The following is a 15960-nucleotide window of genomic DNA, read 5'->3' as shown; positions in this document are numbered from 1 at the left end:
ATGTATTGTCATCATTTTTAATTAGTAATAAATTAAATATAAAAATATTTGTTTTTGTATTAGCATTTAGTGACTGTAAACTATTTATATTTAGGATTCAAATAGCGAGGAATTGATCAAAAATAAACAAACAACAATTCCCGACTTTTCGTTTATTTGAATCCTAAGTATTAAATATAAGGTTAGTATTATTAATGAAGTAGAAAGAATGATAAGCTAAGTTTAAATGATAAGGTGTTTTCTGCGACACAAAAAAAGGAATGTTGAAAAATGAAACTTGATTTCAACTTGAAATATTGGCCGATGAACTTCGCAAGAATAAGAGTTTCATTGAAAAAACCTAGTGGCCTAATACTACTTTAATTTATTGGACGACTGATAAGCGGGAGATCGGGCTCGTGTGGCTAAGGATGTTACTTCTCGGGGAGGAAAAACCTTGGCCTGCGAGCTTTACCCAAGAGTCGCTCTCCAGCATTAAGAATCTGATTAAAAGGACAGGTCTGGAGGGTGAGCTTTAGAGTGAGGGAAGCCACAATAGATCCAAAGGGGTCGCAGTGGCGTAGACCTTGAGGCGGCCCTACTCTAATCTAAGCAAGAGATCGAATAAGCTAGAGAGCTTGTGAGAAAGCTTTTAGAAGAGATTTACTTTTACAGGATAAATGCAAGTATAGAAATAGTTCCCGTGAAAAAACTTGATTTAAAAAGAACCTACTCTAATCTAAGCAAGAGATCGAATAAGCTAGAGAGCTTGTGAGAAAGCTTTTAGAAGAGATTTACTTTTACAGGATAAATGCAAGTACAGAAATGCGGAACAAATAAATACTCTGCCATGGATAAGAAAGGAGAATCAGTGCTAGAACAGATGACTAGTCCTAGAAAAACAAATGAAGAAAACAATCATCAACGCAAGAAGGGTCATGGAATAGCCAAACTCTGTACCCACGAAGTAGCAATATCCACTGAAGAACGAAATAACCACATAAACAGTACTCATAACTCAAACGATGGGTCACAACGCAAAGAATGGACACTTGATGAAAGAAATGAAAGCAAACTCTTCTAGACCAGAAAAAAACAATAAGAAAATGAGAAAGAGAGAGATGAATTTTCAGTAATCTTTCTCGTTATAACTAAGAAAATGGCATAATCCGAAAAAAACTAGCATTGAGAGATTGTCGCGTATGGCGATGGATTGAAAGCAGAAAAGAGAGGAATAATAGTGCAGAGAGTGGCCAAATTTTAAGAGGTGTTGTGGCATATTAAGACCTCTTAAGAGAAAATGCTTTTGAAGAGAAATTGAAAGAAACAAATTCAGTTTCTCCTGCAATCCAGTTCGGAATCATGCTTAGAATTGAGGAGATCACCGTCAAAGTGAAGAGGAAGGATATGATTGAATAGAGATACATCGAAGAACCAGCGTTCTTCTTAGAGTAGCTCTATAATATTAATGTAGTTATTTAACTACATACTTTACGATTCTTTATTGAAAGCAATTAAATATTCAGGAAAAAAAATTCCAAGTCTGAAAAAAAATTGTTACTTACAACTGTGGAAATTGAAATAGGAGAAAATCGTGCATCTTTTACGATTTTTGTTGCTTTTGTTCAAACTGAAGTACGCGCCAATATCATGCATTTTCCATGCATATTCTCGGCATCAGGGCATTGTTCTTCTTTTCCAGAAAACACTGGACAGTGAGATCTTAAATCTCGTTGGAAGACGTTAACACTACATGACCTGGATTCAAACCGGAAGCAAGCTCTACTACTGATCTAATACATTTCCCTGGAAACAGAATTTAATGTGATTATAAAATCGAGATGCAGCTTAGTAAAACTGAGAATTAATTAAAACTGAAATTAAATAAATTAAAACAATAAGAAAATATTCAAGGAAAAAACAGGGAGAATAAGAAAGATTAACACAGCGGCTGAATAAATAAAACAGCCATCAAATCAGACCGGCTATTAGCGTGAGAAACAGGGTTTACCATTGTGCTAGTTTGATGGAAACTCTTACAACTTGGGACATTCGCTTTAAACGACAATTCCTCTATTAGTAGAGGAACGCTCTTTAAATATCACCTTCCCACGCAACCAGCAAACGCCTTTCTTCTTTACGCACAATTAACAATAACAGGTTTGAACGAATTGCATACTGCAGAAAAAAAAAATTAGTCTTTTTTTTTTTTTTAAGGAGTCGGAAATAGTTTACAGAATTTTATTTACCTTTCTACCAACATCAAGAAGTAAACTGTTTACTGAACGAAAGCATTTCTTTCGGCTTATCTCGCCTAGACTCCCATCAAATTAAATTATCCACTCCAGGAAGCACATAGAAAGCAGCCACTGCAGTTACACTGTTCTAAGCACCTTCACAGGAAATGGTCTTCAATGCAGTTACTCCTGGTATAAAAGAACATCAGCACACAATAGTCTAGGCTGCTAATGCTAACTTCAGAGTTTAGAACTTGAAGAAGACTGTTGCAGATGCTGTGGGGGAAGATATGATTAATTAATTAGTGGTTTTGTTGGTGCACTATGGAGGTTATATTCTATTGATGCTATACACATCTGATTATAAAGATCTCATTGCAATGCGAAAGCAAGTTTAAATGCTGTCTGGTTTCAGTTGATCGAGAACAATGACATCTCCTACCCTGTCAAAGTCCGAATTTTTAACAGCGTCAGCAGATCTGTACTCTGTTATGGGGCGCAGGTCTGGGGTTGGCAGCGTTTCGATGAGGTCGAAAAGTTGCTGTATTTCTTTATCAAAAAGTTATTCAGAGTACCCAAATACACTTCCTCCGCCTTTATTTGCACTGAAACAAGCCTCTCACCTGTCTTTATTTATATTCTTAAACTCCACTTTAAATATATTTTCAAAATTCTTGATCTCCCAAATTACAGATACCCAAAATTCTTGGCCAGGGAAGTAATTAAAAGAAATCTATTCTGGTTTAAAGAAGTTAGCAGATATGCAGAAATGGTAAATTTGGAGGTAAATCTGAACCTAGACAACTTGAACGACACTGATCTATGGTGGAATAGCTTTATATTGCTAACTAATGAGCTTCGGAAATATTTTAAAAAGCAAGCTCTGCAAAAAACTTTAGAGACTAGCTTCTCTTCGCTTTACTGTGAGCTCTTGTTCGATTTGGGAAACAATTCCTATCTGAACAATGATCTTCAACTTTATAAGGCAAGGTGGATCTTTAAAGCAAGGGCAGATGTTTTGCCGCTTAATTACAAACGCTTCAGGACTTCCGATATGAAGTGTACGCTGTGTAACCGAGAGGAAGTTGAAGACTTATACCATTTCCTAGTGGTGTGTCCGGTATTCGGTGGTCTTCGTACTAAGTGGCTTGGTACCTCTTCCCTTTCTAGTGCAACTATTTTAGAATTCCTGAATGGTAGAAATTGGCTAGCATTGGCAAACTTTATTAGCTCAGCCTTTGCCCTTAGGTTAAAACTGATGAGCTCTTAGGTCTCTCCTAAAGCACAGTATGCCATTCCTCCTAACCTCTCTTCACTTTCTTACATAACTCCATTAATAACGGAGATGTTAATACGAGCAATAATAATGATTCGAACCTTCACCAATCTCGTAATGAACACTGAATTTAGACAAGTAAATCAATAGTTATTTTTATTTTTATTATTCAAGTCATAAATTCTGTAAATTCAAATTTATTGAAAGATTGTATAATCCAGATGGGTATTCTTTTTATTTTACTTTTTTTTATTTTTATCTTTAAATATTAATTAGAATTTTCCCCAGACTCCACACTGACGGTCTTGGACCAAGTGTTTTTGTCTTTATTTTGTATACATTAAGTTTTTATGTTCTTTTTGTGATTTTTTAATTTTAGTAGTTTTTTAATTTTTGAAAGATGTATAGAAAAAAGTTTATGTTTGGTTTTGTTTCCTTTTTTATAATGTAAATATTGTATATACTAAATTTTGGTAATAAAGACATTTCTTCTTCTTCATTGCAATGCCAGTCACAAGACCTGTTATCTCACATTGTATCAGCAGCTATAATGCGACTCTTGATTTTTAAACTTTGCGATTTTATGTTTGGTTTTTAGATTATATCAGAAAATAAAAAACACATATTAAACAAGCACGTTTAGTAGGAAAAAAAATCTTTCTACAAAAACCACAATTTTTCCTGTCGTCGTTTTTTGCGTATTTTTTCCTTCCGTCTCCAAAGAGATATACCAATTCTTAAGTTAGTTGGACTAAGTTATAGAATACATGCTGGTACTAAGTAATTAGAATAGGGTATTCCCCGGATCAGCCATCTGGTCATCGTCTTTAATCAAAGTCGGAAGGGATCACCATTGCTAATTGCCGAGAGGCCATTCTCAAGATGCTTCCCGCAATAGCCTAGACTTAATCAGTGTACATCCAGGACTAGATATCTAACTCCCTTAGACCAAACTATCTCTTCATAACATGGAAATGATGGCGGTCAAATTAGGTCTCAAATGAGGATAGCTATTTTAAAAGATCTACTATAACCCCAGCTGAAGTGGCCAGATTTGCACATATATTTGTAAAAAGTAGACACCTACCAAGAGTGATAATTAGCTAGAGATTACCTATGGCTTCGCCAAACCCAAATAGTTGCCAAACTATTTTTACAGACCGTGTGTGCATTGAAGAGTGTTGGGTGGTATCCAGTATTGAGTGTTACTTGGGGTTGTGTGGCTGGGATGCCCATAGAGTCCATAGAAGTGTGGCTAGCTAGACTGCCAAGTGGAAAGAGATAACATGAAAAAAAAAAGCTCTTACTGAAATTCTAAACCAACCAAACAAATATTAAGAAATACATACAAACAAACAAAGAAAAGCTAACTCTATTAAAAAGGTGAAAATCTACTGCTCTGAAAGACATTATTTTTCCAGCTAAAGTAAAGCCTCTAAGGGAAAGTGATAAATTTTTCTTAATTACTAATATTCCCGTGAAAAAACTTGATTTAAAAAGAACCTCTCGCTGTTATCTGTAAGTTAAGAAATTTATTCAATGAAAGAAGTGAGTAGAACAAAACCCGAATGTTGTATATTCATTTCATTCCCATTGTGTTTTTTCAACAAGAATCTCAAACCCATTATCTCACTCCAAGTTCGGTAATACCAATAATTGGCGCTTAATGTTCGCCTCTTTCTCTTCACGCTTCTAGAACAGTTTTTATTTCTTCAGTACGTATTAAAACTTATTCCGACTCACACAGATAGCGTGTCTCTTCCCAATTGGCTAACTTTTACTTTTTTTTTTTTTTTTTTTTTTAACCATAATTACGAAATTTCTCTTGATAGGTGCTACAATTTTTATTAACAATCAAACTTTTTTTAACATTTGTGTTGTTTTGAAAAATACCTAAATCATTGCTTAATATTTAACAACCTTTAAAATTCTCTTTTTTCTTTCATTTGATAAAAATTTAGATTTGGTATTACTGTTAGGTTTGGCTGAAAGACGTGGGACCTGAGCCTAATGTAGTTCTTAAAGCTCAAGTTCTCCCATACTCCTAAAAACCCCTGTGAGGCCCTTCTCCAGAAGCAACCTTCCGGTTGTCTTATACCGTAAGAGTATCCTTGAGTCCCAAATCTTCCAAGCATTTCTTTGAGAGTAAGCCTCTCGACTAAACGGTCTACTAACCTAGGTAGGCACACCTTTTCCCAGTCTATCTTTTTGAATTACTATTTAGACCAGTGGTTCCCAACCTGTGGTCCGCAAGAACTAAAATATGGTCCACGAAACACTTAACATTTTTAAAATTATATTTATTTGATTTATGCGGCCGCGGGTGCGGCGACAGCGCGGTGAGTAGGACGTCGAGCGAGAGCGCCTAAAAACAAGTCTAGGAGTCAACTAAAAGCAAATGATGATATGCGTGTCGCTTTAAGCAATCTGATCAATCCCAGGTTTACCCCATCTTGTTAAGAAAATGCAAGCTCAAAAAGCACATTAATATAACTGAAAACATAATTGCAATGTTAATTAAAGTAAACCTTGTGGTCCCTGCTAACAAAAAAATATTAAAATGGTCCCTGGTCATAAAAACGTTGGGAACCACTGAACTAGACACTATCGTATGCCCAGTACTGACTGGCATTATCGTGTACTGACACGTATCAAACTCTCAAGGAAAATGAAATCTCTGATTCTAATAACCTACTTTAGGGATGTACACCAGTAAATCTAGTTTTCGCCTACTCCATCTATAGAAAACGCATTGCATTAAAAAATAACACTAACCTCTCCTTTATTTACAAGTGAACCTTTCCTAAGTTATCAAAGACTTACTTTAGCCAACTAAATCAGATAAATGAATATCAGCAGTATTTAAATTATATAGCTCATCTGAATTCTTAATCAGACGAATGGTTGCTCTACGCTCTTATTATACAAAAAAGTTGACATCACAGCAGGAAGTTGGTTAACAACTTCCCATGAATTCACACAAAAGCGTAGCTATCATTATTAATAAAGCGTAGACTAATTAACATGATATGTCCAGTTAGATGATAGATCAAGGACCGAAGTACGCTTATCAGCACTGATACACGTGACAGTAGCATGTCAGGTTTTCCTATAACTTTTACTATTAAATAGTAAATTATTATTTCTACAATCTTCTAAAAAAGAATTAATTTCATAATGTCTAGTATCTCATTTATCTTTAGAAGCAGTTATTTTTTTTTTTTTATTAGGGCACATCAACGCTTGAGTTCATTGTCTGCTGCCGGCTACCGAACAAGGTTCACTCGATAAAAACTCTAAAGTAAGGGCAGTAAGTTATACGAGTAAATTTAAGGATAGGTTACAGGTTTCAAAACCGGGATCTACTAAGCTCATCTATTCTGTTAAATAAGTTGTTTAATTAAAAAAATCGCCCATTAAAAGTTCCAGACTTCACAAGAAGTTTTAAAAGCAAACTTAATAGTAATTTTTAATATTAATTTTGTTTCGCTAACTTTACAAAACTATTTTTAAAAATGTAGTTATAAATTAGTTACTAAATCTGTATGAGTAATTTTATTCGAACTAAAAATACTTAATAAACTTACAAGTAGTGCACATTTCTATGGCGCTTATTTCTTGACGTTTTCATTGTTTGCTTGTTTTGAAATTCTATATATTGGGCGAAGACCTTGAAAAAGCATTTCTAACAAAGGATACAACACTTCGACACTATTGTAAATCTTTCAACCTAGGCTTTTGTAAAAAGACGAAGTTGCAATACATTACTTGCAGAGTTTATACTTAGTAATGGTTATAAATTAAGGTGACATTAATGGCGGCTGTTGACACTGCCTTTTTCATTAAGTTTGTGACTATTATTTTTAATATAATTTAAATTATCTGTGTCTATTAATTAATTTTGCTGAGGTTGCATAGCTGACTGTGTGCATTACCTCTTAATTATAGACGATACACAAAATGTACTAAAATTTAAGGTATTCACTTTGTTTTTAAACTCACCTTCTTACAATAAAATTGATATGAAAAGGATGTCCAGCACATTTTGGGGGGACTCGAACTAGCGTCGGCATTTTCGAAACAATATACTGGACAGGATTATCGGGAAGTGGTAGAAGTTGAGGGAATTGGAGAGGCTTTTTGGATAGAGATTGGAGGCTGTATTTCAAGAGTTTTATAGAACGAGTTAATTCATTATTAATTAATGATCTAAAATACAACAGCAAAACAAAAACGAAAAAAGAAGACACGTTCATAACTATAAAAATGAGAAACCCAGGAAGTAATAAACATAATTGCAGTTTAACTACAGTACATTTCCTATAGACATTATCAATGATAAATTAATTAAGAGGTTCGAAATTAGTGCAAGGACAATAGACAATAGTCTGGAAATTTTTAAATAATTGTCTACAATATTTGGTTTTGACGCATGTGAGGAGCGTGTGTATGTAAGTTTCTGGGTCAGACGTTCAAAGTTCCCTTTATTCTGTCTGTGAAGAGTGTACGTTGCTTGAATCACGTTTCTTTCTTCGGTGTTTTTTTAATCTCGCGTGATCACCAGATTCACCAAAAATAATATAAAATAAAATAAAAAAAAAGATTACGTTATAACAAGAAAATGTAGGTTATATGTTAGGGATAATGCGGTAGATTTTATTTAAATACAGCTATTAAATATTAAGGGTAAGAATTTTTTAATTTGGCTATGTAAGGGAAAAATAGTAAAACAAAGTTGGGAAACTGGCCCCCTACTTTTATGTGATTTTTTAAATCATGTCAAATCAGCCATTCAGTGTGCTGTACTCTACATCGATCGAAATGAATAATACGATTACAGCGCGATAATTGCACTGTCGATGATAGCTAGGATGATAGTAGCACTATGAATCTCCCTGGCAGATTCGTGTGAATAGGAAGATCAAAAAACTAATCCCAAAAAATGCAGCCGCAAGTGATGCAGTTAGGAACACTTAAGAGGATTACTTAGATTAGATTAGATTGCTTAAGACGGGCGGTTCCACCAAAAAAAAGGGGAAGGAACGCAGGCAATCCTAATGCCCATTGTTCCCCGCCCACCCCTCATCTCATGAGAGATACCGGGGTTTAAAAGAAAAACAAATCCGGCTAAAAGTTGCCAGATGCTAATATAGTAACCTAAAAAAGTAGCAACAGGGCACTAGGGAGCTTGACGAATCAATCGCCCAGTGCACTGAATAAACCTAGAGAGTTCGTTAAGATTACCAGATGCTACAATCTCCGGTAGGGAGACATTTGACCTTCCGAAGACGAAGAATCTAGTTTTAGAATAAACTGGGCACACCTCAACGAAGTGCCTCACAGTTTCATCGGACTCACCACAGCCAGCACAATTTGGCGACTGGATAAGGCCGCATTTAAAAAGATGATACGCTAAATTCGCATGTCCACTCAACACCTGAACCAACTGGCGGATCCGGGACCTGCTAAAACCAACCATATCCGTTCTTGACAGGCCAAGGATTTCCTTAGCCTGGCGGCAGTCAGTTCGGGATCTCCACCGTTTCCGATGTTCTTTCAAAATCCACTGCTCCACCTCTGTTCTACAACGTCGATAGGATCACTTAAACGACACTGAAAAAGATCGAGGTGTCTTCAGTACTCCCATCCGAGAAGCGGGAGTTCGCTATGAGAACCTTCTTATCACATTCCCTTTAACTTGCTCCGAAACCAATTTAGTGGCGTTTTTTTTAGATTAGCCACACTGTTCACGATTTTCTACACGCCTACTTGTATCGGATTGGGGGTGGTTTGAATAGACCGATTTGCCCTCTCTTTAGGAGTGGAGTGGCACTCTGATCGCAATAAAATACTAAATGAGTGTCCGACACTGTTCTGACATTGGGGCAACTAACTAACTGCCCACCTGGCAAGCTAATACTTCTAATTATATTTCGAATTTATATTCGATTGCCCACCGTCAAATGGCTACAATCACTAGAGGACGTATTTAGAATAATGTTAGTTAATAATATTAATTCAGTAGTTCAGCAGGCAAGAAGCCGTATTCCAGTTCCGAGGTGCGATGAGACCGTCTCTTCTCAGGATTCAGTACTGCTAAATTGTCCAGTGCAGAGATTTGCCAGTATCGAGATAACACTACCCTGTGCTCGGCTGTGTCCGGTGAAACATCGCGGTGAATGTACTTCAAATCAATTAACGCATCTTAATGTATTTAAAACAGTAATATTTTTTTTTATAACTAATTAAAAATAAATTCTTTTGTACCATTTCACGGACAATTAATTTGAAACAATACTCATAGATTATTTATAGTATTTATATATTTACTAGGAAAGAAAACGGTGTACTGTTTACAAAGATAGTATTGCTTGCGGATCAATGTTTAATCAAATCATATTTCAGTGGACATTGGACACTAGTTGTATTATTATTTGATAATTTGTTAGTTACTCCCTTGTCAGTTTATTAATGACCTCTTTATCTGTTTTAAATATTTGATGGATACCCTATATAAAACAATAAATTTTTCCTTTAATTTTTAAAAATAAATAATTTTACATATGGCTCGCCATGGCAAGTACAGCGGTCGTAAAAACTGACAAGTTGTCTCATTCAAAATGAACATTTTAGTAACAATTTTAATTAATTTGTAAGTTTCTTTTATCATGTAAAACGCTGTAGAAGATGGTAAGTACCATTTATTCCTCTAGTATACCAGTTAAGTTCAAAGTCTTAGTCCCAATTTCCGCCTAAAATTAATAAATAAAATAATAATAATAATAATAATAACTATAACAGTAATTAGGGGAGGGATTAGCTATGGCGTTAGCGTACTCGATTCCCATGCGGAGGTCCCGGGTTCGAATCCAGCTGCTAACCCTTAGATTTTCTCTTCCTAGGAGCTTCTTACAGCTCACTGTCCGGTGATGGACAGTGTTGTCTGTAACGAGAGAACACTGTCCGGAGGCCGGCAATGCACTGAAAAAAGCTCCGAGCGCTAATAACCTCAGCTGTTAATGCGCCAAAAAAAAAAAAAAAAAAAATATAACAGTAATTGTAACTCGCAATTTCCAGTTTCTTAAATTTTGAATTATTGGAAGATGTTTAAAGTTCTTTACTCCTTTGCCAAATAAAGATATCATTTTACTACGTGAAGATAGGTGCGAATCATTGTAGCATGGGAACGCTCTTTCGGTTCCACTTTTGAAATGAACTGACCATTTCACTGACCACGAATTAACAAAACTCCTGATGAAACAACCGTAATGATCGTCAAAATTGGGCCATCTAAATCAGCCTTAAGCTAAGTTCCTTCCATATTAGGGCTAACTTAGAGGAATGAGGTACTTAATTTGGACAAGGCTATCTATCTATTTCCTCATTTTCTAACCTCATCCCCTGACATCCTTATTACTTTCTCCAGTTTCCTTCAACAATCTACCACCAACTTCGAGCCGAAGACATAAGAAATTTTAATGCCCACAGCACAGTCTGACTTCCAGTGCAGATATAAATCCTTTTAGAGGATGATTTCCTAGCAAGCTTATCCAAAATACAACAAAGATAGCATCACAGACTTTAGACCTAGGCAAGACATTATCCATTCACGAAGATACAGTTTGAGGCGAAATGTCTATAAAATATTTGTATTCCTTTTGAACGTTTATTTAAATAATTTGAAGGGATTGCAATAATCTTTACAGTAAGATTTGTTACAAACAGTATTTCTCCAAAATATCACCCATAATATCCAACAACTGTCTGGCCGTATACCACCAATGATTGATCTATAATAGCGAGTCAACTGATGTATTAGTGTTCATGTTTATTACTAAAAAGGAAATAACTATTATAATTCACACGTATCTGGTAACAGTCAGAGTTTGATAACCTCATTAAAGCAGGCTGGAATGAGGGGAAGAGGAACATTTTTAGCGTTGGCTCTAATTGGAAAATATAGATTTTGGGTTATAGGTGATTAGATAGTGGTATTAATTATTGTATGGCCAAGATGCGTAGATTCTCTAGCCTAGCTACCGGGAATTAGTTGGAAAAAAGGGAAAGGGTTAAAAGCAAAGCTGTGGGAACGATCACAGCTGGTGAAGCGTGATTAAGAGAAAATTAGGGAATAACAGTTTTCCTTTCTGAATAGAAGTAGTACGGGTACGGTCATTGGCCTCTTTATATAAATTGTTGGCCTTCAACCATTGGTCTATTTTTTTTTTTTATTGTATTATTGTATTGTAGTAAATAAATATACATCAACAATGTGATCATAAACAAGTGTTATTTTAAATTGTAAATAGACATATAAAATCCTCTCGATTTTTTTCCCTCCTAATAATTCTACAAATAATCGCTAGATTAGATAACAGTGCATTCAGCTACACGGCTAAACTGATAGCAGAGGAAGGGTAGTGGAATATATTTGCATATTAATCGGAAATCAAATAAATTATTATCATTTGTAACAATAAAGAGTGCAATACATAAATTACTTGGCTTACGTACATATTCTGCAAAGTATCATATTGTGGCAGATAGCTCAGCCATCTTTAAAGAAAAAATAGGCACAGTAGAATTCCTTTTGTTTAATTAAAATTCCTTCAAGAGTTCCCCGTTTTATTGAACTCTCCTATGATCTCCACAAAATTTGTTTCCCTTTTTATTGCAACTTGGGGATATTTAGAATCTCACTAGGTTTATTTTCAAGCGTACTGTACCTTAAAGTAACTAAAAAACTAAGATTTTATTAAAAAATGATTTTTATAATTCCATTGTTTCTTAAGTAATATGTTCAACTCAATTAGTATGGTGAGAAATGTTTAACATGACGAGCGCCAGCAAATTTGTTTTTTCTAAATAAGATTGGAGAAAAAATCCTTCATCCCAGAGTAGGACTTTTCGAAAAAGCCCTACCCTGGGGAAAACAAAAAATACTTTCTACATTCCCAAGTGGTTTTTATGAAAATCGGGTTCAAAATCCCAAACTTAGTCAAGTTTTTGAAAGAAATGGGCCGTCTTAAAAACTTAAAATTATTTCAATCAGAGATTAAAAATTTTAGACAGCCGTGGTAAAATGTCTGAGAGCAACTGAGAAATCCAAATAATGTAACCAATAATAATTTTGTAATTAATTTTTTACAAATTTAGGTTTTTAAGTTACAAAATTTCCAAACTACGACTATTGATGGTTATTTATAGAAGCTCTCTTGGGGCACCTCAAAGTGGTGCCTTCACTGAAGAAGAAACCATCAGTTTTATGCTTCAGAGATCTTAATATTGTTGAGGATTTAAAAACGATACTTTCCTATATTTTCTTAAATAGATAAATTTATGGAAAATTTTAAGTTAATTGATTTTAAATACGATTGATATAAATTGAAAAATAATATATTTTATTGATAACTAACTAATCCTATCTTCATTAGACCAAGGAAACGGTTCAATAGAAACGTTATCATCCAATTATGTGAAGGAAAAAGTTGTTATTTAAATCAAGAACAGCTGCTAAATAGTTCATTAATAACATCGCATGGTATTATTTTTATTACTATGAATATTACAATTTGCGAAAGCAATCTGAAGGCCACACGGAAAATGAAAAGGTTCAAGTATAAATATAGTTGCTCTTTTCCCACAGATAAGGGCTTGTATGGCTAAGGATGTTACTTCTCGGGGAGGAAAACCCAAGGCCTGAGAGCTTTACCCAGGAGCCACTCTCCAGAATTAAGAGTCTGATTAAGCGGACGGGTCTGGAGGGCAAGTTCTAAAGTCGGGGAGCCACAATTGATCCATGGGGGTCGAGGTGGCGTAGGCCTTGAGGCCGCCCAAATTTAATCTAATCTAATCTATCCTACAGATTTTAACTCCAGATTGGTTTACAAAACTTAGCTTTTCTCTTAAGTGTGCTTTAATAGACTTTTTAGCTTGGATTTAGATTTACTCTAAATGGCAATGAAAAGAATACTGGTACTGGCAGATAGAATTGGTAATGTAAGTCATATAAGCTGGTTTTATAAAGTCCATCTAATCTTTTTATTGTTTATATCTAACAAATTGCTAATGTATTCATGTCCCACAAATTTTTAGAACCTCTGAAACGAAAAAAAAACATCTATTGAGGCGTCTTTAAGTACCGGTGTTTGTTAAATAAATGAGGAGTACACAAGTTTGTGCTTGTGTGTGTGAGTGAGTGAGTGAGAGAGAGAGAGAGAGAGAGAGATATGGTGAGCTAGAGTTTATTTGTGGGTTCGCTAAACCGAAATAGTTGCCCACATCAACATTGCTCTGAAAACACTACGTGTCATTGTTTAAGTGCTGGAGGTTGATTACAATTTTTAAGTGGTATTCGCATTGTTAGGCTGGGATACCTGCAGGGACCCCAAGATCCCGTAAGATGTATAAACACAGTGGGTATTCTTTAAGCTAAACTGTTCACATTTTACCCACAGACCTTTCTAAAAACCACTTTATTCAACTGCAAAGTTTCTCAAATCTTAACTCCCAATTTCGAAATGGTTAATCATCTTCACCTATCGCAGTAAAAGAAAGTCATATGTTTTGTTAACAATATACGTCATATTTATTTTTAATCAGGACAAACATCGCTATGGTAGCAAAAGTTGCCCAGCTATGTGAGGAAGAACTGTAAGGAAAGAAACTTAGAGGATGTTCGTGTTCATAGAATTAAGAATTGATCAACTCAACAGGGGAGAGCGACTCTTCACCTGGTTGCCAAGGCATTATTTTTATATCACTCTAGTTCTTCTAAACTTATATACAAGCACAAAAACAATGTACTTTTTAGGTTAGTTTTATACAAGAAATAAGAAACAAATTAGGATAGTTTAGTAAACAATTCTGATACCAAACACTCACTAGATTCTCCTTTTGCACATTCAACAATTTCATTTTTTATCTTTTAGTATTTCATCTAAGATATTAAATAAAGTGTCAATTACATTATCATGTGAACGACGCTTTATGCCACAAAAAAAAAAAGTCTTGAAAATGAACCACTAAACCAAAAATCAATTTAAAGAAATTGTTGAGGACTTTTAAAGAAAATCGAGGAAAACAGAAAGCAGTATCCTAGATCCTTCGACTAGAGTGGGAAATGCGAACTTTTTCGCCCAACTCCTTTTTTTTTTTTTTTCATTGAAGGGCTTTGGATTTTAAGGAATTCCTCCCGTTTGTTGAAAGCAAGTTTGTTTAGAAATTTTTTGCTTCCCTACTCGATGCTACATCTTCCTGAGGAAGCCTCTCCGGATTCTTTTTTATTCTTTCTAAGGCCATGAAAGTCAAGAGACTTATAAAACACTGAGAGACCTGTTCTCATAAGCGGTTCTGAGCGGTGGACCATGGAAAGATAAAAAAAAAAAAAAATGTTCATCCCGTATTGAACAGAAGGTTATTGAATTTTTCGGCGAATAAAACGCGGACATAACGTTTGAAGGAAAGCTGTCAACTTAAAAGTTTACTAGAACTTCCAAAAAATGTCCTATTTGAACATATATTTGGAACTAGCAACAAATGGTCGTCGGTGTTGCTTGCTATCAATATATAACATTACTTAATCACTGACGGACAACATTTAGCATGATAGAACATGTACCAACATTTTAAAATATTAATAATAAAATTCTTATTAATATTGACTTAGAGAACCTTTTAATAAAGTTGGAGTTAAGATTCCTCCTTAATGAAAGGAACCACCTCCTCAAAGATCTTTAAAACTTGCGGCTATTCCAGCTAACACACCTAGCCTTTGGACTTAGCTGATCAGTACTAACTTTTAAATATTACTGTGTAAACACTGATTCTAAAGAAACCATTAGATCTATTACTTTAGGAATTGTTTTTTTTTTTAATTGTTACTCAACAAAAATACATTACAACCTTAATATTACAACGACATTACGAAAATCGTGCATTGTTCTGAGACAGCACGTTATAAATCCCAGAGAATCCTTTAAAAATCAATTTATCCCAGAAAAATTATTCAAATGATGAAGATAGGCGTATAACTATGATTAAAAATAATAGGAAAAGTTTCATAGAATCCGTTGTTGCCATTTACAAAAAGGAGAGGAATGACTTAAAACCAAATTTGTCTATTTAGAGTACAATAACCAGTTCAACAATTGAAAAATAAAATACGTATTCAAATTACCGCCATAATAGGAAACTTGAACGTAACCAATCATCATTAATGTAGGATCGATGCTGCAGAGATGAGATATTTGATGGAGATAAGGCTGGAAGAGGCAAGTGAAGAAATGCTAGGACAAGAGTCTTGGTAAACAGCCTAAGGTTGAAAATGTAATCTAAGAAGACAAACAACTACACCTGAACGATTTCCTTCAAACAAACGATTTCTAGCGAATATATTTGAGTACTATCGTTAATACAAGTGGTAGACTCGAAAAATGAAACTGAAGTGTCACTTCATAAGGAACTTTA

General features: G+C 34.8%; 1 protein-coding gene across 11 annotated transcripts in view; it reads right to left on the bottom strand.

Moving 5' to 3' along the window:
* Root (ciliary rootlet coiled-coil, rootletin) overlaps window positions 1-15960 on the bottom strand; it is a 105044-nt gene that overhangs the window by 51086 nt on the left and 37998 nt on the right. Inside the window, exons 1-3 of one of the 11 annotated variants that reach the window (XM_074136214.1) lie at window positions 7080-7302; window positions 2229-2492; window positions 1545-1785 (exon numbers count right to left, since the gene is read on the bottom strand). The exons of 8 other annotated variants lie outside the window; for them this stretch is intronic. The gene's annotated coding sequence lies outside the window, so the exon portion shown is untranslated. Of the gene's footprint in view, window positions 1-1544; window positions 1786-2228; window positions 2493-7079; window positions 7303-15960 lie in introns of those variants that run through there. 2 more of the 11 variants (XM_074136213.1, XM_074136215.1) reach the window with 2 other exon arrangements.

The sequence above is a fragment of the Rhodnius prolixus genome, unplaced genomic scaffold (genome assembly GCF_049639745.1).
Source record: "Rhodnius prolixus isolate KJV_2025 unplaced genomic scaffold, Rpr scaffold_5, whole genome shotgun sequence".
NCBI lineage: Eukaryota > Metazoa > Arthropoda > Insecta > Hemiptera > Reduviidae > Rhodnius > Rhodnius prolixus.
This window is presented reverse-complemented; position numbering and strand designations above follow the sequence as displayed.